The sequence below is a fragment of the Pseudophryne corroboree genome, chromosome 3 (genome assembly GCF_028390025.1).
Source record: "Pseudophryne corroboree isolate aPseCor3 chromosome 3, aPseCor3.hap2, whole genome shotgun sequence".
In the NCBI taxonomy this organism is placed as follows: Eukaryota; Metazoa; Chordata; class Amphibia; order Anura; family Myobatrachidae; genus Pseudophryne; species Pseudophryne corroboree.
In genome coordinates this window covers 734,482,426-734,503,068 of record NC_086446.1, presented here as the reverse complement: position 1 = coordinate 734,503,068, position 20,643 = coordinate 734,482,426, and the positions used below count along the sequence as shown (strand labels likewise).

The following is a 20,643-nucleotide window of genomic DNA, read 5'->3' as shown; positions in this document are numbered from 1 at the left end:
ATCCACTTCCAACTCGAAGGGTCTGTTGATATCTGGTTGCTATAACACAGGAGCTGAAATGAAAGCTTGATTCATTTTTTGAAAAGCAGCCAGAGCTTCTTCTGACCACTGAGAAGGATTTGCGCCTTTCCATGTGAGGCAAGTAATTGGGGTTATCAGGGTAGAAAATCCTCTAATGAATTTTCTATAATAATTGGCGAAGCAAATAAAACGTTGAACAGACTTGAGTGATGTAGGAAGAGACCAGTTCTCTATTGCTTCCAATTTAACAGGGTCCATTCAAAGATCTGAACCAGAGATTATATACCCGAGGAAGGGCATCGAAGGAGCTTCAAAAGGTACACTTAGACAACTTCCCATAAAGATGATTCTGTTATAGGCGTTGAAGGACCTCTATTACCTGTTGATGAGAGGCTAAATCTTGAGAGAAAATCAGAATGTCGTCAAGATAAACTACCACGTATTTATACAGAACATCTCAAAATATTTTGTTGACAAAGTTCTGAAACACAGCTGGGGCATTGCTTAATCCGAAGGGCATCACAAGATACTCATAGTGGCCGTCACGGGTGTTAAAAGCGGTCTTCCACTCATCACCACTCCGGATTCTAATGAGTTTATATGCCCCACGAAGATCTAATTTGGTAAAGATACTGGCTCCTTTAATTCTGTCAAACAGTTCCATGATTAACGGTAAGGGGTAGCTGTTTTAGGGGGTCATTCTGACCTGATCGCTCGCTGCAGTTTGTCACAGCACAGCGATCGGGTCGGAACTGCTTATGCGCTGGTGCCGCAGTGCGCCGGCGCATGGCAGCCATCGTTGCCTAGCGATTGCCTCTGAGACAGAGGCGGTCGCTGGGTGGGAGGGGGCTGGACGGTGGACCGAATGGGGGGTGGGCCGCAGCGGCTGCATGATGTCACACGCAGCGACTGCGGGACGGGGAGCGAGGAGTAGCTCCTGGCCAGCATGTTAAAGCAGCGCTGGTCGGGAGCTACTCTTGAAGTGCAAAGGCAACACCGCTGTGTGATGCCTTTGCATTTCTGCGTGTGAGGCCGGCACTGACATGCGGGGCGGACTAGCCCTGTGCTGGGCGTACCCCTGCATGTCAGGGAAGATGATCGTAGCTGTGCTAAATTTAGCACAGCTACGATCAACTCGGAATGACCCCACCTTGATGGTAATTTCATTTAATGCTCTATAATCAATGCAGGGACGTAATCCTCCGTCTTTCTTTTTCACGAAGAAGAACCTGCCCCTGCTGGAGATGAAGAAGGACGAATGAATCCTTTTTGTAGATTCTCTTTTATATATTCACTCATGGCTTGAGTTTCAGGAACGGAAAGAGGATATGTTCGTCCTCTAGAAGGCATTCTCCCCGGGATCAGATCGATGGGGCAATACCACTTCCGATGTGGAGGCAGAACACCAGCGGCCTTTTCACTGAAGACATCAGTAAATTCTTTGTAGGCCTCAGGAATTTCACACTGGGGTTTCAACCCCCAAGATCTCACGGGACGAACTTGAGCTAAATAGGAATGGAAACAGGAGGAACTCCATGCTGTGAGTTGTAGTGTAGACCAGTCGATTTGTGGGTTATGAAGTTGAAGCAAAGGCATACCCAACACAATCTCGTAGGTGGCTTTAGGAATGACTAAAAGTTAAATGAGCTCAAAATGAAGAAAGCCCACCCCTAGGACCATGGGCTTAGTTTGCTGACTGATGGACCCCTCAGCAATACGGCTACCGTTCACAGCAGTGAGATAGACTGGGCGAGACAACCGTGAGACAGGAAGATGGATCTTATCAACTGCAGCCTGTGTAATAAAGTTCCCAGCAGCACCACAGTCAATTAAAGCTGAGAAAGCATGTAATCCACTCTGTGTTTCCAAAGTTACTGGTAAGATAAGTTCTCGAGAAGAAGGAGTTTTGGATAAGGTTCCTAACTTGACTCCTCCCTTGCAAGTTAGGACCTGGTGTTTCCCGAACACGACGGACAAGAACCAATCATGTGACCAGCAGCAGCACAGTATAGACACAGTCTTTCCGGTAATCTTCTTGACCGCTCCTCAGGAGTTAAGCGGGACCTATTCACTTGCATAGGCTCATCTGAAGTGGGGGGAGAAGGTTGTACTTGAGGCATAACTCGGTGCTCACGAGGATCACCATGAGAACGTTCTTTTACTCTTTTGTATAAACGCAAATCCAACTTTACACACAAGGAAATTAACGATTCTAATTGCTCTGGGAGATCTGGGGTAGCCAGTTCATCTTTTATACGTGCCAGACTGTGAGAGACTGTGCCAGAATGCCGCGACCAGCGCTTGATTGTTCCACTCAACCTTTGACGCCAATGTCTGGAACTGGATGACATACTGTCCCACGGTGCGTGTTCCCTGGCGAATTTGGAGGATATCAGAAGAAGCTGATGTTGTACGCCCAAGCTCATCAAACATAGGTTTAAATGCAGTTACAAACTCTGTGTAGTTGTTCAGCAGTGAATCTGCTCGTTCCCATAATGGGGAAACCAAATTCAAGGCAGGGCCAGTCAGGAGAGACACAATGTACGCAACTTTGGTTCTGGGCGTCGGGAAGTTGTGAGGCAGCAATTCAAAGTGAACTTCATATTGGTTCAGGAATCCAAGACAGGTTTTGGGATTGCCATCAAATTTACTTGGTGTAGGAAGATGTAGACGGGATCCTATACTAGTAGTAGATGGAGAACCTGAAACTGTGGCACTGTAAACTGGAGCTGGAGTCGATGGTGCAACTGGAACAATAGAACTTGGCAGAGATTGTTGTAAGGTACATGTTCTCAAACTCGGTCCTCAGGACCCCACACAGTGCATGTTTTCCAGGTCTCCTCACAGAATCACAACTTAAATAATTAGCTTCACCTGTGGATCTTTTAAAATGGGTCAGTGAGTAATGAATACACCTGTGCACCTGCTGGGTTACCTGCAAAACATGCACTGTGTGGGGTCCTGAGGACCGAGTTTGAGAACCTGTGTTGTAAGGTATCCAACCGAGAAGACATCTCTTGTAAAAACTGTATGATCTGCTGTTGTGCAGCCTCTGTACCATCGAGTTGTGACACTAAGGGGGTAATTCCAAGTTGATCGCAGCAGGAAATTTTTTAGCAGTTGGGTAAAACCATGTGCACTGCAGGGGGGGCAGATATAACATGTGCAGAGAGAGTTAGATTTGGGTGGGTTATTTTGTTTCTGTGCAGGGTAAATACTGGCTGCTTTATTTTTACACTGCAATTTAGATTGCAGATTGAACTCACCACACCCAAATTTATCTCTCTCTGCACATGTTATATCTGCCCCACCTGCAGTGCACATGGTTTTGCCCAACTGCTAACAAAGTTCCTACTGCGATCAACTCAGAATTACCCCCTAAGTTCTGTAGAGCCCCTGCTCCCACACTCTGACCACCATCCGCGTCCATGGACCTTGGACAAATTGTCAGATATGTGGTTGTGTCTGTTCCCGGAGGGGGCACTAGTGGGTCAGTGGTGGTGCGATGGAGAAACCGAGGAGGCTGTAAGAGATTCCTGCGCATGTGCGCAATGATGTTTATTAAATGCTCACGAGTATAAACAGTAATTGAAGCAGATGAAAACTTGAGATGAATGGTAGAAGAAATGCTGACAACAATGAAATAAACAGTCACAGGTATTTAGCTGGTCTGGAAACCAGTGCAGTAATTAGGCAATGAAATACAGGCAATGAACTAGTCTGGAAACTAGTATAGCAATCAGATGGTGATCACGCACACAGTTGGTTTGGAAACCAGCAACGATACTCCACACAGTCAGTTTGTAATGCAAAGTCCACAACCAAGCAAGGTTAAGCAGGAGACAACTTGAAACACATATGAAGTGGTTGTATTAAGTGCCAGATGCCATAGCACAATGCTGAATGCAAGTTAACCATACACAGGTGAAGATAATGAATAGCACCTGAAGAAAGTCTCTTACTGCAAAAGGTGGAAGCTGACTGTAGCAGAAGTTAGAGCTGAAGTAAATGCTGGTACCTGTAGTTCCACAGGAATACTGGAACCGTGAGATCACTTGGAGATGCCAGAAATAGGAGATCGTTGGAAACAAGAGATTGAAGACTAGAGAGTAAAGATTGGAACTAGAAACTGGAGATTTGGAAACTGGAACCAGGAGACGCTTATGCAGCAATGCGACGCATTGTCCAAGGTGATGAGACTGAGCCGATGCTCTGGACTTATACCCCCTGGTCGGCAGTCATTGGATACTTGGATCATGTGAGCAATCACAGCGCAGGATTGGGTGCCTCTCCGGTCAGCTGACCGCAAGTGTCATGGCGGCGCCCATGCTGTACAGATGGCCGGTACACAGGAGGGCACCCACAGAATGGAGATCAGGGGTTCACCACAATAGTGGGTACTGTGCTCCGCAGACAGGATGCTCATACAACCGCAGACTGGGGCCGTGACCTCTGGAGGCCTGCACACCAGCACGCCGTAAGTGAGACATCACTGAATGCTGATTCCTGACATAAGATTTGAGATTAAAAAATAAATATGGTGAAAAAAAGGGGCAGACTAGATGGGCCAAGTGGTTCTTATCTGCCGTCAAATTCTATGTTTCTATACCGCTTCTCCCCCATTTGTGAATGTGTTGGTGTGTGGTACATACTAGTGATGTGCACCGGTAATTTTTTGTGTTTTGGTTTTGGATTCGGTTCCGCGGCCGTGTTTTGGATTAGGACGCGTTTTGGCAAAACCTCCCTGAAAATTTTTTGTCGGATTCGGGTGTGTTTTGAATTCGGGTGTTTTTTTACAAAAACCCTCAAAAACAGCTTAAATCATATAATTTGAGGGTAATTTTGATCCCATAGTATTATTAACCTCAATAACCATAATTTCCACTCATTTTCAGTCTATTCTGAACACCTCACACCTCACAATATTATTTTTAGTCCTAAAATTTGCACCGAGGTCGCTGGATGACTAAGCTAAGCGACCCAAGTGGCTGACACAAACACCTGGCCCATCTAGGAGTGGCACTGCAGTGTCAGACAGGATGGCACTTCAAAAAAATAGTCCCCAAACAGCACATGATGCAAAGAAAAAAAGAGGCGCAATGAGGTAGCTATGTGACTAAGCTAAGCGACCCAAGTGGCCGACACAAACACCTGGCCCATCTAGGAGTGGCACTGCAGTGTCAGACAGGATGGCAGATTTAAAAAATAGTCCCCAAACAGCACATGATGCAAAGAAAAAAAGAGGTGCACCAAGGCCGCTGGATGGCTAAGCTAAGCGACCCAAGTGGCCGACACAAACACCTGGCCCATCTAGGAGTGGCACTGCAGTGTCAGACAGGATGGCAGATTTAAAAAATAGTCCCCAAACAGCACATGATGCAAAGAAAAAAAGAGGTGCACCAAGGTCGCTGGATGGCTAAGCTAAGCGACCCAAGTGGCCGAAACAAACACCTGGCCCATCTAGGAGTGGCACTGCAGTGTCAGACAGGATGGCAGATTTAAAAAATAGTCCCCAAACAGCACATGATGCAAAGAAAAAAAGAGGTGCACCAAGGTTGCTGGATGGCTAAGCTAAGCGACCCAAGTGGAGGACACAAACACCTGGCCCATCTAGGAGTGGCACTGCAGTGTCAGACAGGATGGTAGATTTAAAAAACAGTCCCCAAACAGCACATGATGCAAAGAAAAAAAGAGGCGCAATGAGGTAGCTGTGTGACTAAGCTAAGCGACCCAAGTGGCCGACACAAACACCTGGCCCATCTAGGAGTGGCACTGCAGTGTCAGACAGGATGGCACTTCAAAAATGTAGTCCCCAAACAGCACACGATGCAAAGAAAAATGAAAGAAAAAAGAGGTGCAAGATGGAATTGTCCTTGGGCCCTCCCACCCACCCTTATGTTGTATAAACAGGACATGCACACTTTAACAAACCCATAATTTCAGCGACAGGGTCTGCCACACAACTGTGACTGAAATGACTGGTTGGTTTGGGCCCCCACCAAAAAAGAAGCAATCAATCTCTCCTTGCACAAACTGGCTCTGCAGAGGCAAGATATCCACCTCCTCCTCATCGTCCGATTCCTCACCCCTTTCACTGTATACATCCCCCTCCTCACAGATTATTAATTCGTCCCCACTGGAATCCACCATCTCAGGTCCCTGTGTACTTTCTGGAGGCAATTGCTGGTGAATGTCTCCATGGAGGAATTGATTATAATTAATTTTGATGAACATCATCTTCTCCACATTTTCTGGAAGTAACCTCGTACGCCGATTGCTGACAAGGTGAGCGGCTGCACTAAACACTCTTTCGGAGTACACACTGGAGGGGGGGCAACTTAGGTAAAATAAAGCCAGTTTGTGCAAGGGCCTCCAAATTGCCTCTTTTTCCTGCCAGTATACGTACGGACTGTCTGACGTGCCTACTTGGATGCGGTCACTCATATAATCCTCCACCATTCTTTCAATGGTGACAGAATCATATGCAGTGACAGTAGACGACATGTCAGTAATCGTTGGCAGGTCCTTCAGTCCGGACCAGATGTCAGCACTCGCTCCAGACTGCCCTGCATCACCGCCAGCGGGTGGGCTCGGAATTCTTAGCCTTTTCCTCACAGCCCCAGTTGCGGGAGAATGTGAAGGAGGAGCTGTTGACGGGTCACGTTCCGCTTGACTTGACAATTTTCTCACCAGCAGGTCTTTGAACCTCTGCAGACTTGTGTCTGCCGGAAAGAGAGATACAACGTAGGTTTTAAATCTAGGATCGAGCACGGTGGCCAAAATGTAGTGCTCTGATTTCAACAGATTGACCACCTGTGAATCCTGGTTAAGCGAATTAAGGGCTCCATCCACAAGTCCCACATGCCTAGCGGAATCGCTCTGTTTTAGCTCCTCCTTCAATGTCTCCAGCTTCTTCTGCAAAACCCTGATGAGGGGAATGACCTGACTCAGGCTGGCAGTGTCTGAACTGACTTCACGTGTGGCAAGTTCAAAGGGTTGCACAACGTTGAAATCATTCTCCACTGCGCTTGAGTCAGGTGCATTCTCCCTCCTTTGCCTATATCGTAGGCAGATGTATAGGCTTGAATGGCTTTTTGCTGCTCCTCCATCCTCTGAAGCATATAGAGGATTGAATTCCACCTCGTTACCACCTCTTGCTTCAGATGATGGCAGGGCAGGTTCAGTACTGTTTGCTGGTGCTCCAGTCTTCGGCACGCGGTGGCTGAATGCCGAAAGTGGCCCGCAATTCTTCGGGCCACCGACAGCATCTCTTGCACGCCCCTGTCGTTTTTTAAATAATTCTGCACCACCAAATTCAATGTATGTGCAAAACATGGGACGTGCTGGAATTTGCCCAGATGTAATGCACGCACAATATTGGTGGCGTTGTCCGATGTCACAAATCCCCAGGAGAGTCCAATTGGGGTAAGCCATTCTGCGATGATGTTCCTCAGTTTCCGTAAGAGGTTGTCAGCTGTGTGCCTCTTATGGAAAGCGGTGATACAAAGCGTAGCCTGCCTAGGAACGAGTTGGCATTTGCGAGATGCTGCTACTGGTGCCGCCGCTGCTGTTCTTGCTGCGGGAGGCAATACATCTACCCAGTGGGTTGTCACAGTCATATAGTCCTGAGTCTGCCCTGCTCCACTTGTCGACATGTACGTGGTTAAGTGGACATTGGGTACAACGGGATCAGTACGTAATCCCGCTGGACGGGATCCCGGCAGTCGAAATCCCGACGCCGGAATCCCGACCACACAATCCCGACAGGGGTGGCGAGCTGAACGCTGCAGGCACGGTGCCTCGCTACGCTTGGCACACTATTACATTCTCCCTCTATGGGTGTGGTGGACACCCACGGAGGGAGAATATGTTGGGATTGTGGCGGTCGGGATTCCGGCGTCGGTATTTCGACTGCCGGGATCCCGTCCAGCGGGATGTTGACCGCACCCCGGTACAACTGCATTTTTCAGGACACTGGTGACTCTTTTTCTGACATCTGTGTACATTTTCGGTATCGCCTGCCTAGAGAAATGGAACCTAGATGGTATTTGGTACCGGGGACACAGTACCTCAATCAAGTCTCTAGTTCCCTGTGAATTAATGGTGGATACCGGAAACACGTTTCTCACCACCCAGGCTGCCAAGGCCTGAGTTATCCGCTTTGCAGCAGGATGACTGCTGTGATATTTCATCTTCCTCGCAAAGGACTGTTGGACAGTCAATTGCTTACTGGCAGTAGTACAAGTGGTCTTCCGACTTCCCCTCTGGGATGATGATCGACTCCCAGCAGCAACAACAGCAGCGCCAGCAGCAGTAGGCGTTACACTCAAGGATGCATCGGAGGAATCCCAGGCAGGAGAGGACTCGTCAGACTTGACAGTGACATGGCCTGCAGGACTATTGGCTTTCCTGTGTAAGGAGGAAATTGACACTGAGGGAGTTGGTGGTGTGGTTTGCAGGAGCTTGGTTACAAGAGGAAGGGATTTAGTGGTCAGTGGACTGCTTCCGCTGTCATCCAAAGTTTTTGAACTTGTCACTGACTTCTGATGAATGCGGTCCAGGTGACGTATAAGGGAGGATGTTCCTAGGTGGTTAACGTCCTTACCCCTACTTATTACAGCTTGACAAAGGCAACACATGGCTTGACACCAGTTGTCCGCATTGCTGTTGAAATAATTTCACACCGAAAAGGTGATTTTTTTTTTTGTATTTTGACCAGGCATGTCAATGGCCATATTTGTCCCACGGACAACAGGTGTCTCCCCGGGTTCCTGACTTAAACAAACCACCTCACCATCAGAATCCTCCTTGTGAATTTCCTCCCCAGCGCCAGCAACACCCATATCCTCATCCTGGTGTACTTCAACAGTGACATCTTCAATTTGACTATCAGGAACTGGACTGCGGGTGCTCCTTCCAGCACTTGCAGGGGGCGTGCAAATGGTGGAAGGCGCAACCTCTTCCCGTCCAGTGTTGGGAAGTTCAGGCATCGCAACCGACCCAATTGGACTCTCCTTGGGGATTTGTGATTTAGAAGAATGCACAGTTCTTTGCTGTGCTTTTGCCATCTTAACTCTTTTAAGTTTTCTAGCAGGAGGATGAGTGCTTCCATCCTCAGGTGAAGCTGAACCACTAGCCTTGAATATAGGCCAGGGCCTCAGCCGTTCCTTGCCACTCCGTGTCGTAAATGGCACATTGGCAAGTTTACGCTTCTCCTCAGACGATTTTGATTTTGATTTTTGGGTCATTTTACTAAGCTTTATTTTTTGGATTTTACATGCTCTCTACTATGACATTGGGCATCGGCCTTGGCAGACGACGTTGATGGCATTTCATCGTCTCGGCCATGACTAGTGGCAGCAGCTTCAGCACGAGGTGGAAGTGGATCTTGATCTTTCCCTATTTTACCCTCCACATTTTTGTTCTCCATTTTTTAATGTGTGGAATTATATGCCAGTAATATATCAATAGCAATGGCCTACTACTATATATACTGCGCACAACTGAAATGCACCACAGGTATGGATGGATAGTATACTTGACGACACAGAGGTAGGTAGAGCAGTGGCCTACTGTACCGTACTGCTATATAGTATATACTGGTGGTCAGAAAACTGTGCAAAACTGAAATGCACCACAGGTATGGATGGATAGTATACTTGACGACACAGAGGTAGGTAGAGCAGTGGCCTACTGTACCGTACTGCTATATAGTATATACTGGTGGTCAGAAAACTGTGCAAAACTGAAATGCACCACAGGTATGGATGGATAGTATACTTGACGACACAGAGGTAGGTAGAGCAGTGGCCTACTGTACCGTACTGCTATATAGTATATACTGGTGGTCAGAAAACTGTGCAAAACTGAAATGCACCACAGGTATGGATGGATAGTATACTTGATGACACAGAGGTAGGTAGAGCAGTGGCCTACTGTACCGTAGTGCTATATAGTATATACCGGTGGTCAGCAAACTGTGCAAAACTGAAATGCACCACAGGTATGGATGGATAGTATACTTGACGACACAGAGGTAGGTAGAGCAGTGGCCTTCTGTACCGTACTGCTATATATTATATACTGGTGGTCAGCAAACTGTGCAAAACTGAAATGCACCACAGGTATGGATGGATAGTATACTTGACGACACAGAGGTAGGTAGAGCAGTGGCCTTCTGTACCGTACTGCTATATATTATATACTGGTGGTCAGCAAACTGTGCAAAACTGAAATGCACCACAGGTATGGATGGATAGTATACTTGACGACACAGAGGTAGGTAGAGCAGTGGACTACTGTACCGTACTGCTATATATATAGTTATTCTGGTGGTCAGCAAAATTCTGCACTGTCCTCCTACTATATACTACAATGCAGCACAGATATGGAGCGTTTTTCAGGCAGAGAACGTATAATACTGGTGGTCACTGGTCACTGGTCAGCAAAACTCTGCACTTTCCTCCTACTATATAATACTGCTGGTCCCCAGTCCCCACAATAAAGCAATTAGCACACTGAGCACAGATATTTGCAGCACACTGAGCACAGTCAGATATGGAGCGTTTTTCAGGCAGAGAACGTAGATATTTGCACTTGCAGCACACCGAGCATAGATATTTGCAGCACACTGAGCACAGATATTTGCAGCACAATTTGCAGCCCACTGAACATAGAAACTGAGAGGACGCCAGCCACGTCCTCTCACAATCATCTCCAATGCACGAGTGAAAAATGGAGGCGATGCGCGGCTCCTTATATAGAATACGAATCTCGCGGGAATCCGACCGCGGGATGATGATGTTCGGGCGCGCTCGGGTTAACCGAGCAAGGCGGGAGGATCCGAGTCTGCCTCGGACCTGTGTAAAATGGGTGAAGTTCGGGGGGGGGTTCGGATCACTATTCACTAGTACATACAGTGGTGCAAGTAGAAAGATTTTCTTAGTGGTACTGAGGAGCAGATGTATTAACCTGCAGAAGGCATAAAGAAGTGATAAACCAGTGATAAGTGCAAGGTGATAAACACACCAGCCAATCAGCTCCAATATGTAAATTAACAGTTAGGAGCTGATTGTCTGGTGCGTTTATCACCTTTCACTTATCACTGGTTTATCACTTACTTATGCCGTCTCCAGGCTTAATACATCTGCCCCTGAGTGTGCTGAAAAATGTGCGTGGCCACATGTCATGAGAGGGCATGGCCACATGACACTAGGGGGAGTGTTCTTTGCACTCTGGAGGCAAGGCTAGAAATATATAGTACTACCTCCAGTATAATAGAAATATATAGTAATAACCCCATTATAATAGAAATATATTGTAATGCCCCTAGTATAAAATAAATATATTGTAATGAACTCAATTTAATAACAATATATAGTAATGCCACCATTATAACAGAAATATCTACTGTAGTAGTGCCCCGGTATAATATAAATATATAGTAGTGTCCACTACTCACCCTTTTCTTCGCGCCTGCTGCGGCCGCCAGGAGATGAAGTGTGATGTGATCTCATGACATAACCGTTGCGCTCCTAACAAAATGGGAGTCGCCATCATGCTGCGGAAGACCATGGTCTTGTTGCTCGGCAGAGCATTATAATTGCGGTAATGGCAGTCATGGGTGCTAAGTGCACAGTGGGTGGTACTGCGTACCTGCTGCCTTAAATGTACTCTGTACCCGAGCGAACCTGCATACTTGCACAACTGGGTACATGACAGGGGCATTATGCACCATGTCTATCAGCGCTGCTATCTACAAGATATTATAGCTCTATCCCTGGCTGTGTCGGCAGCCGACTGCGTAGCAGATCTTGCAATATAATGGTGGGTACACACTGATAGATATATCTGTAGATCAATTGATCTGCAGATATATCTATGGACGGATCGGGCAGTTTGCTGTGCATACACACTGCCCGATCCGTCGGGGACTGATGTCATGAACTGGGCGGGTGTGTACACACAACCTCCCAGTTCAGCTGTCAATCACCGCCGACTGACGCAGCATGTGTGTGGGTGGTCGGCCATACACACACAGCAATTCGCCAATATATCGGTAGATATATTGGCCGTCGCCTGTGCTGCAGGGCTGACGCAATATGTCTGTGAATGATGGAGTTCACAGACATATCGCCCGTAAACACACTGGCCGATGGCCGTTCAATAGAAAGGTCAATATATCGGCCAGTATGTACAGGCCTTTAGCGTGATCTCGCTCATGTCCAGTGAGACGATCGGGAGGAGCTTAGTGCTGATGCGCTGTGTGCTCTGGCGGGGATCACCACTATAATACATCTCCCCCAGTGTCTGTAACATGGCAGATAGGAGCTGATTGGCTGGTATTTTATAGATACTAATGTAAGAAGCTTTATGTAACGCATTATGGGAGTCATTCCGAGTTGATTGCTAGCTGCAATTCGTTCGCTGTGCAGCGATGAGGCAAAAAAAAGCACTTCTGCGCATGTGTATGTGGCGCAATGCGCACGCGTGTCGAACAAGTGCAACGAACGATGTAGTTTCACACAAGGTCTAGCGAAGCTTTTCAGTCGCACTGGTGGCCGCAGAGTGATTGACATGAAGTGGGCGTTTCTGGGTGTCAACTGACCGTTTTCAGGGAGTGTTTGGGAAAACGCAGGCGTGCCAGGAAAAACGCAGGCGTGGCTGGGCAAACGCAGGGTGTGTTCGTGACGTCAGAGCAGGAACTGAACAGTCTAAAGTCATCACAAGCGCTGAGTAGGTATTGAGCTACTCTAAAACTACACAAAAAAAGTTTGCAGCCGCTCTGTGATCCTTTTGTTCGCACTTCTGCTAAGCTAGGACACTCCCAGTGGGAGGTGGCATAGCGTTTGCACGGTTGCTAAAAACTGCTAGCGAGTGATCAACTTGGAATGAGGGCCTATATGACAATATTAATGGAAATTTGAGCACACAAGAACATTTCTGAGCAAATGTATCTCCAGACATGTAAAAAAAAAGAAAAAAAAAAGTGCTGTACAGTGTACACCATCTTTCAGTTCTGTGTTTCAAACACCTTTAGCAATCATCTAGTCCTCACCTGAAGTGTCATCCATGCGTATAACCAGATAATAGAACTGCCACTTATGGAGTACAGAGACATACTAGCACTATCAGTTATCTTCTAATGACACAGAAATTGTGGATCTGTATTGACAATTATTCCATTCTGGATGTAAGGTAGTTGTGCTCTGTTTATACACAGCTGGATAGTTTATTAAAGACATAGTAGTGATTTTTAAATTAGTGTATGCTATACTAAATGGCTACCAATGTGGATGCTGCACAATAGTGAGTGTCATATGAAATATCATATTCATATACAGTATCTTTAATAGCTACACAGCTGCAGATACGCTGCAGTGTGCCAGTCTACAGTGATTGTCATACAGAGCCAAGATAAGTGACAATATCTATCATTTCAATACACTGCATGAGACAAAGGATTGAGGAGAGACTTTTGGTTAGGTGGAACAAATCAGAAAAAGAGGTTTTCTTTTGTTTGTTTTTTTAAATATTTGTTTATTAGGCAGATGAGATACAAACAGGAACAAGCAATAGTATTGTGTCAGAATATTCTTACAGAGTCATAAGGATACATTGAACATCCCCTTGGGGGTGATCAAAAACTGAAATAGACAAAGTATTGTGAGCCTAATTTCTATCTGGACAAAACTTATACTCCTCAATTTTTTAAGATATTATGAGACAGTATAGGAATAGAAAGAGCGGCAGAGGGAGAAAAGAAGAGAGGAGAGACAGACACAAGATCAAAAGCCAGAGGAGGGGAAGAAAAGTAGTAATGTTGAGGGGTGGGGTGACCCGGCCGGCCCCGTCCAAATGGAAAAAAACGAAAAACCGTTATACGAGAACATACATTGTTTGAAGCTTACGATAGGGCCAAGCCCCATTAATGGAAAGGTGAAGAGATCTTGAAAAAGGACGTCCATGGTTCCCAGATTCTAAGAAAGGCCTCTGAAGAACCCTTTAAGATGCTAGTAATATGTTCCACAGTATAGATGTGCCATATCTTCCCTACAATTTCTCCCACAGTGGGAGCCTCTGTGAATTTCCAGGCCGATGCGATGGCACATCTAGCTGCCAGGACCATATGGGTGAACAATTTAGTCTGACATCGCGAGGCCCCAGGGAGTGATACAAAGAGAAGGAAGTGCTTGGGACACATGGGGATGGAGATCTCCAGGATCGAGCTGAAAAGGGATCCCAGTTCCCTCCAGAGAAGGAGAAGTCTAGGGCATTCCCACCAAATATGTAAGAACGTACCATCCATTGTTTTACATCTCCAGCAGAGTGGAGATGTGTCTGGAAACATCTTGACAAGTCAGGTGGGAACATAATACCATCTATAGAAGAGCTTGTATGTATTTTCCTTCGCTCGGACACAAATAGAGCTAGATGCTAAGCTAGTGTAGATATCCGTCCACTCCTCAGAATCAGATGTTTCCCCCAGATCCGATTCCCGATTCCCACGCCCTTTCATGAGGTTCCTTATCTAATTGTCCTGGGGGAACCAGTGATCTATAGATAGTGGAAATAAGTCCTTTAGTCGAGTTTGTGCGCATTGCAAGAACTTCCAGGGAAGTTAGCGGCCTATGATTAATCTGTGTAAGAAGCGTGGAGTGGATATGTCGGATTTGCAGGTATTGGAAGAAGAGTGTATGAGGCAAAGCATATTTAGATTGTAATTCTGCAAAGGTTGGGAACAGAGAGTCTGAGATCAGATCATTTAATAGTATAATCCCCTCCCTCCGCCACTGTGGCAAGGCATTAGGGTGACGGCCAGGCTGAAACAAGGGATTATCAAATATCGGGGCCAAAGGACTAGGGGGCAGTGCCAAATGGAATTTACGATTAGCTGAATCCCAGACGTCTAGAGAATAGGAGACTACTGGGTGTGATTTAACGGAGCGGGGGCGTGTTGAAGAGGGGAGCCACAATAAGGAAGAAAGATAGTTCAAATTAAGAGAGTCGGCCTCAATTGAGACCCAGACCCTCTCAACTCTTGGAGTATTCTATTGAGTACATTGTGCTAGTGTAGCCGCTATATAATAGGCCTTGAACTCTGGGACCCCTAAGCCGCCCTCCGAGGTATGTTTTTGCAGTGTAACACGTTTCACTCTGGGCCTCTTTTTGGACCAGATGAATTGGGGCGAAGTGTGTTGAAGGTTTTTAAAGACATAAGGCGGCACCCGAACAGAGAGAGTTTGAAACAAATAGAGGAGTCTGGGCAACAGGTTCATTTTAACGGCGTTGATACGGCCGATCCAAGAGATATAATGGCTTCCCCAGTTTTCAAGGTCTCTTTGAAGTTGGGCGAGCAGGTTGGGGAAATTGGCCTGAAAAAGGTGAGAGTAATTTTTGGTTATAGCAACTCCCAGGTATGTAAGTTTCCTTGTATTCCAACGAAAATTATACCTATGTGTCAAATTATCTTTCATTGTTTGCGGGATATAAAAGTCTAAGACCTCAGTATTAATTTTATAGCCAGTGTGTGCACCAAACTCCTCTATTCTCGAAAAAGATGGGGCAAAGAATGTACAGGGTCGGAAATTGTAAGCAGCACATCGTCTGCATACAATGCAATTTTGTGTTCAACAGCACCCACCTTTATCCCTTTAATGAGTGGGTTGGCTCGAATCCGCGCAGCAAGGGGTTCTTTAGTTAGAGCGAATATCAAGGGAGAGAGCGGACAGCCCTGTCGCGTGCCATTAGCAATTCGAAAAGGAGAAGACATCACTCCATTGGCAAGTACAGCCGCCCTGGGGTTGTTATATAATGCCGTTACTCCCTGAAAGAAGTGGCCCGTAATCCCCACCTGTTGTAGCGTGTGAAACATAAATGGCCATTGAATCCGATCGAATGCCTTTTCGGCGTCTAAACCCAGGACCATAGCCGTCTTCTTTTGTTTGTGTATTTCATGTATCAGATCCACCGTTCTATGCGTGTTATCTAATGCTTGGCGCCCAGGTATAAAACTGACTTGATCAGGATGGATCAGTTGAGGGAGCAAGGGCCCTAGCCTATTAGCCAGTAATTTTGCGTAGATCTTGATGTCAACATTTAAAAGTGATATGGGCCTATAATTAGTAACCAGCTCAGGATCTTGACCGGGTTTAGGGATCACAACTATACTTGCCAAAGAAGTCAAGACATCAAAAGGAGCACCGCGCAATATATCGTTAAAAAATCTAGAGAGAAAGGGAGTGAGTACCACCACACACTTTTTATAGTATATGGGGGGAAAACCATCCGGGCCTGGGGCAGCAGACACTTTAAGATTCTTAATGGCACTAAGAATTTCTATATACGTAAAGTCAGCGTTTAGGTCCAAGAGGTGCTGGTCAGAAACACGAAAGAGTATAATATTAGTGAAAAAAGAGGAAAAAGAAGGAGTATCCCATATGTCATGCTGGGGTGTGGTAGTAGGGAGATTATAAAGTGTTTCATAGTAGGTTTGAAATTCCTGAACAATTGTCTCTGGGTCATATGTGATGGTCCCTGTGTGATGAGACCTCAATTTGTTAATTAAATTCGAGGCCTTTTTTCCCCGAAGCTTATTATCACTGACCTGGTTTGGGAGTGTTGTGGACTCTGGGTTTCTTCCGATGACCGGGAAGAGGAACCGCAACTGGGCCGCAGCAGAGATGGCCGAATGTAGGTTTTCTTCATGCAGGATTTGGATGACAGGCAGGAGGCACGTGTGGATGCGGGAGGTCTCCTGAAAAGACAAGACTTGAAGAGGTGCTGATGAATTTGGTGAAGAATACCGTGAGCTCACCGAGAGTGACACTGAGGAGCTGGGAGACACCGAGGTGCTTGGAGACGCTGAGGTATTTGGAGGTACTGAGGTGCGTGAAGATGCTGAAGTGCTTGGAGGCACTGAGGTGCGTGGAGACGCTGAGGTGCATGGAGGCACTGAGGTGCGTGGAGACGCTGAGGTGCTTGGAGGCACTGAGGTGCGTGGAGACGCTGAGGTGCTTGGAGGCACTGAGGTGCGTGGAGACGCTGGGGTGCTTGGAGGCACTGAGGTGCGTGGAGGCGCTGAGGTGCGTGGAGGCACTGAGGTGCGTGGAGACGCTGAGGTGCTTGGAGGCACTGAGGTGCGTGGAGACGCTGAGATGCTTGGAGGCACTGAGGTGCGTGGAGACGCTGAGGTGCTTGAAGGCACTGAGGTGCGTGGAGATGCTGAGGTGCTTGGAGGCACTGAGGTGCGCGGCGACGCTGAGGTGCTTGGAGGCACTGAGGTGCGTGGAGATGCTGAGATGCTGGAGACTGTGAGACGGAGGACCCGCTGAATGCTGGAATCACTGGAGACTGCAGAACAGGGAACACGTTTGCACAAGGGAGCACTGAAGTCTGTTACTAAATAGAGACGATACTCAGGCGCCGGGTTCTGTCCGGCGTCCACCTTTGAATTACCCGCTTTCCTCCGATTGGCGGAGGGGAGCCAGCGATGTCACCCGCCCACCACCCACGTGACAGACGGGCGCAATGGCAGTGCCCGCGCTCCGGGGAACCGCCGGGAGCAGCGCCGCCAGACGCCGGGACCCAGCGACCACCGGAGGCGGGGACTACCAGGAGGACCAGCGGACACGCAGGGGTAAGCGCGGCGGCCGCTGCCCCTGGCGTGTGACAGTACCCCCTCCTCCAGGAGTGGCCCCTGGACACTTTCCGTGTTTCGTTGGATGTTTGGAATGGAAGATCCGAACTAGTCGAGGAGCAGTGACTTCGGAAGCTTTTACCCAACTTCTTTCCTCAGGACCATAGCCTTTCCACTCCACTAGGTACTGAAGATTCTTGTGGTAGTAGCGGGAGTCTAGAATCGTTTTGATCTCAAATTCTGTTCCACCTTCGGTCTCCACCGAGACTGGACTAGGAGACACTGACTGGAAACGATTTAAAATAAGAAGCCGGAGGAGAGAAACATGGAAAGAATTTGGTACACGAAAGTGAGAGGGCAATCCCAATTTACAGACTACAGGGTTTAGGACTTGTAAAACTGGGTAAGGCCCGATGTATCTCGGAGCAAACTTCATAGCGGGCACTTTTAGACGGAGGTTGCGGGTGGAGAGCCATACCCTGTCACCAACTTTGTATTGAGGAGCTGCTCGTCGTTTTTTGTCTGCAAAGAACTTGTATCGAATGGAGATTTTCTTGAGATTAGCATGAACCTTACTCCAAATTTGACTGAAGTGCCGAAGAGTGGAAGTAACAGCAGGAACATCCTCTGAAGGAAGGAGTGGTAATTCTGGAATTCGTGGATGGAATCCATAATTGATGAAGAATGGGGACTCACCCGTGGAAGCGTGAAACAGATGGTTATGGGCGAACTCAGCCCAGGGTAACAGCTCCACCCAGTCGTCCTGTGAAGGAGAGAGATAAATGCGGAGAAATGTCTCTAAATCCTGGTTGACTCGTTCGGTTTGCCCATTGGTTTGTGGATGATAAGCAGATGAAAACTTGAGTTTTATTTGCAACGCCGAACAGAGAGCCCTCCAAAACCTTGCAGTGAACTGTACCCCTAGATCAGAAACTATTTCCTGAGGTAACCCATGCAAGCGAAAGTGTTCTCGGATAAATAGTAGAGCCAACTTGGGAGCCGTTGGTAGACTTGACAACGGAACAAAGTGTGCCATTTTTGAGAAGCGGTCAATAATCACCCAGATGGTATTGCAACCCTTGGAGAGAGGTAATTCGGTAATAAAGTCCATAGAAATATGGGTCCATGGTTTCCTAGGAATGGACAGTGGACGAAGCAAACCGGCAGGAGGCAAACGAGGAGTTTTGTGCTGAGCACACTGTGGACAAGAGTTGACATAGTCTTGTATATCCCTCCTCATGGTGTTCCACCAATATGTCCTTCGTAGAAACTCGAACATTTTCTGGGCTCCCGGATGACCAGAGAACTTGGATATATGGGCCCACTGCAGTAACTTCGGTCGAAATTCCACTGGTACAGACATTCTCCCAGGAGGAGGTCCTAGAGAAGTGGGAGCTGCGGAAATGGAAACTGGACTGAGAATTAGACTCTTCTCAAGGGAATTCTCTTCATCTGAGGCCGTTAGGGAACGGGTGCTAGGGAAGGGGAGAGAAAGAAGGCTCTTGTGTGGGCGCACTCTTTTAGAAAGGAAGGAAAGTTCCTATAACATAAGGAGAGAAGTACTTAAAAATTAACTTTTAATGTTGACATTTATAACAAAGTTACCCATATAGCTGATCCATGTAGGAGAAAGATAGAAGATTAAAAATGTTCTGGTCTATTTAATCACAGTGTGTGATAGAAATGGTTGTAGACACTTGTTCGTCTTACCCCCATTTCCCCTGACCAGTACAGAATATCTGTATTAATGGGACCAAGGAGTGGTCATAAGAATTATCTGCTAAGTACGTCCCATTTGGGCTACTTAAATTCAAAGATAGATAATCTTCTGCATCAAAGGGACCTGACTTTCGGACGTAAGCCACAATAATTGGTCGTAGGCCTCAGGTATGAGAAAGATCTCAAAGATGAGAATTAGTGGTGATACTGCTGTTGGCGTCGCAAATCACATATAACGGGAAAACGTCCCTGCTCTACAACACCGGGTATTCACAGGAAGTCTCCTCTCCCGGTACTAACCCAGCCCAATGCTGTTTAGCTTCCAAGATCGGACGAGATCTGGCGTTGGCAGCGTGGTATGATAGTAGAGAATTTATATGAAAGTACACCAATGAGAGTGCACCTAGGAAAATAAGGGAAAGATAAAGAGATGAAAGAAATGAGGACAGTTGGTAGAGAAAAAGGGATGAATTAGTAAAGTACAACTAGGTGGATCTGCTTTCTGCGTTTAGACACAGCTCATCAAATCCCACATCTGTGGTGTTGTGCTCTGTGAATCGCAGATGAGAGTCCACGAGAGTCCACGAAAAAAATAGTGAGGCATGAACAAGAGGTGTGCAATACATAATTTAGGTTAGTTTATCAGTGAGGAATTGCCGCAAAGGACTGGTAAGAAATTAAATTTTAAAATAAGATTATACATATCATCAAAACAGTATACTGGCCTCTGCTGGTGGGAGCTCAGCATGCCAGTAAAGAAATAATTTTTTCAACCAGGTGTTAGTTTAGCAAATTCCAGAAAATGAAACAAGAAAAAGAGAAGGATTTTTTGATATACGTCTTTGTTATAAATGTCAACATTAAAAGTTAATTTTTAAGTACTTCTCTCCTTATGTTATAGGAACTTTCCTTCCTTTCTAAAAGAGTGCGCCCACACAAGAGCCTTCTTTCTCTCCCCTTCCCTAGCACATGTACTCTCTGGCTCTGGGCGCACCACCAATTAGGACAACGTTATCTATTTAAGTAAAAAACAGGCGTTTTTTTCTTCCGCCTCCTATTTTGGAGTGTTTAATAGTCCAATCATTGGTTTTCTAGTATCAATATTCTATCAATCTAACTGGTGCCCGATCGCCTCTTGTCTAGTCATAAGCCGTTAGGGAACGGGACAGCGCGTCAGCTTTGGCGTTGAGAGTCCCAGCCCGGTACTTAATAACAAACAAAAACCGAGTGAAGAAGAGCGCCCACCTAGCTTGACGAGGGTTTAG

At 46.7% G+C, this 20,643-nt stretch overlaps 1 pseudogene; it reads right to left on the bottom strand.

Moving 5' to 3' along the window:
- Positions 1-19,629: 19,629 nt before the first annotated feature.
- LOC134896085 (5S ribosomal RNA) lies at positions 19,630-19,748 on the bottom strand (annotated as a pseudogene).
- Between the last annotated feature and the right edge of the window lie 895 nt (positions 19,749-20,643).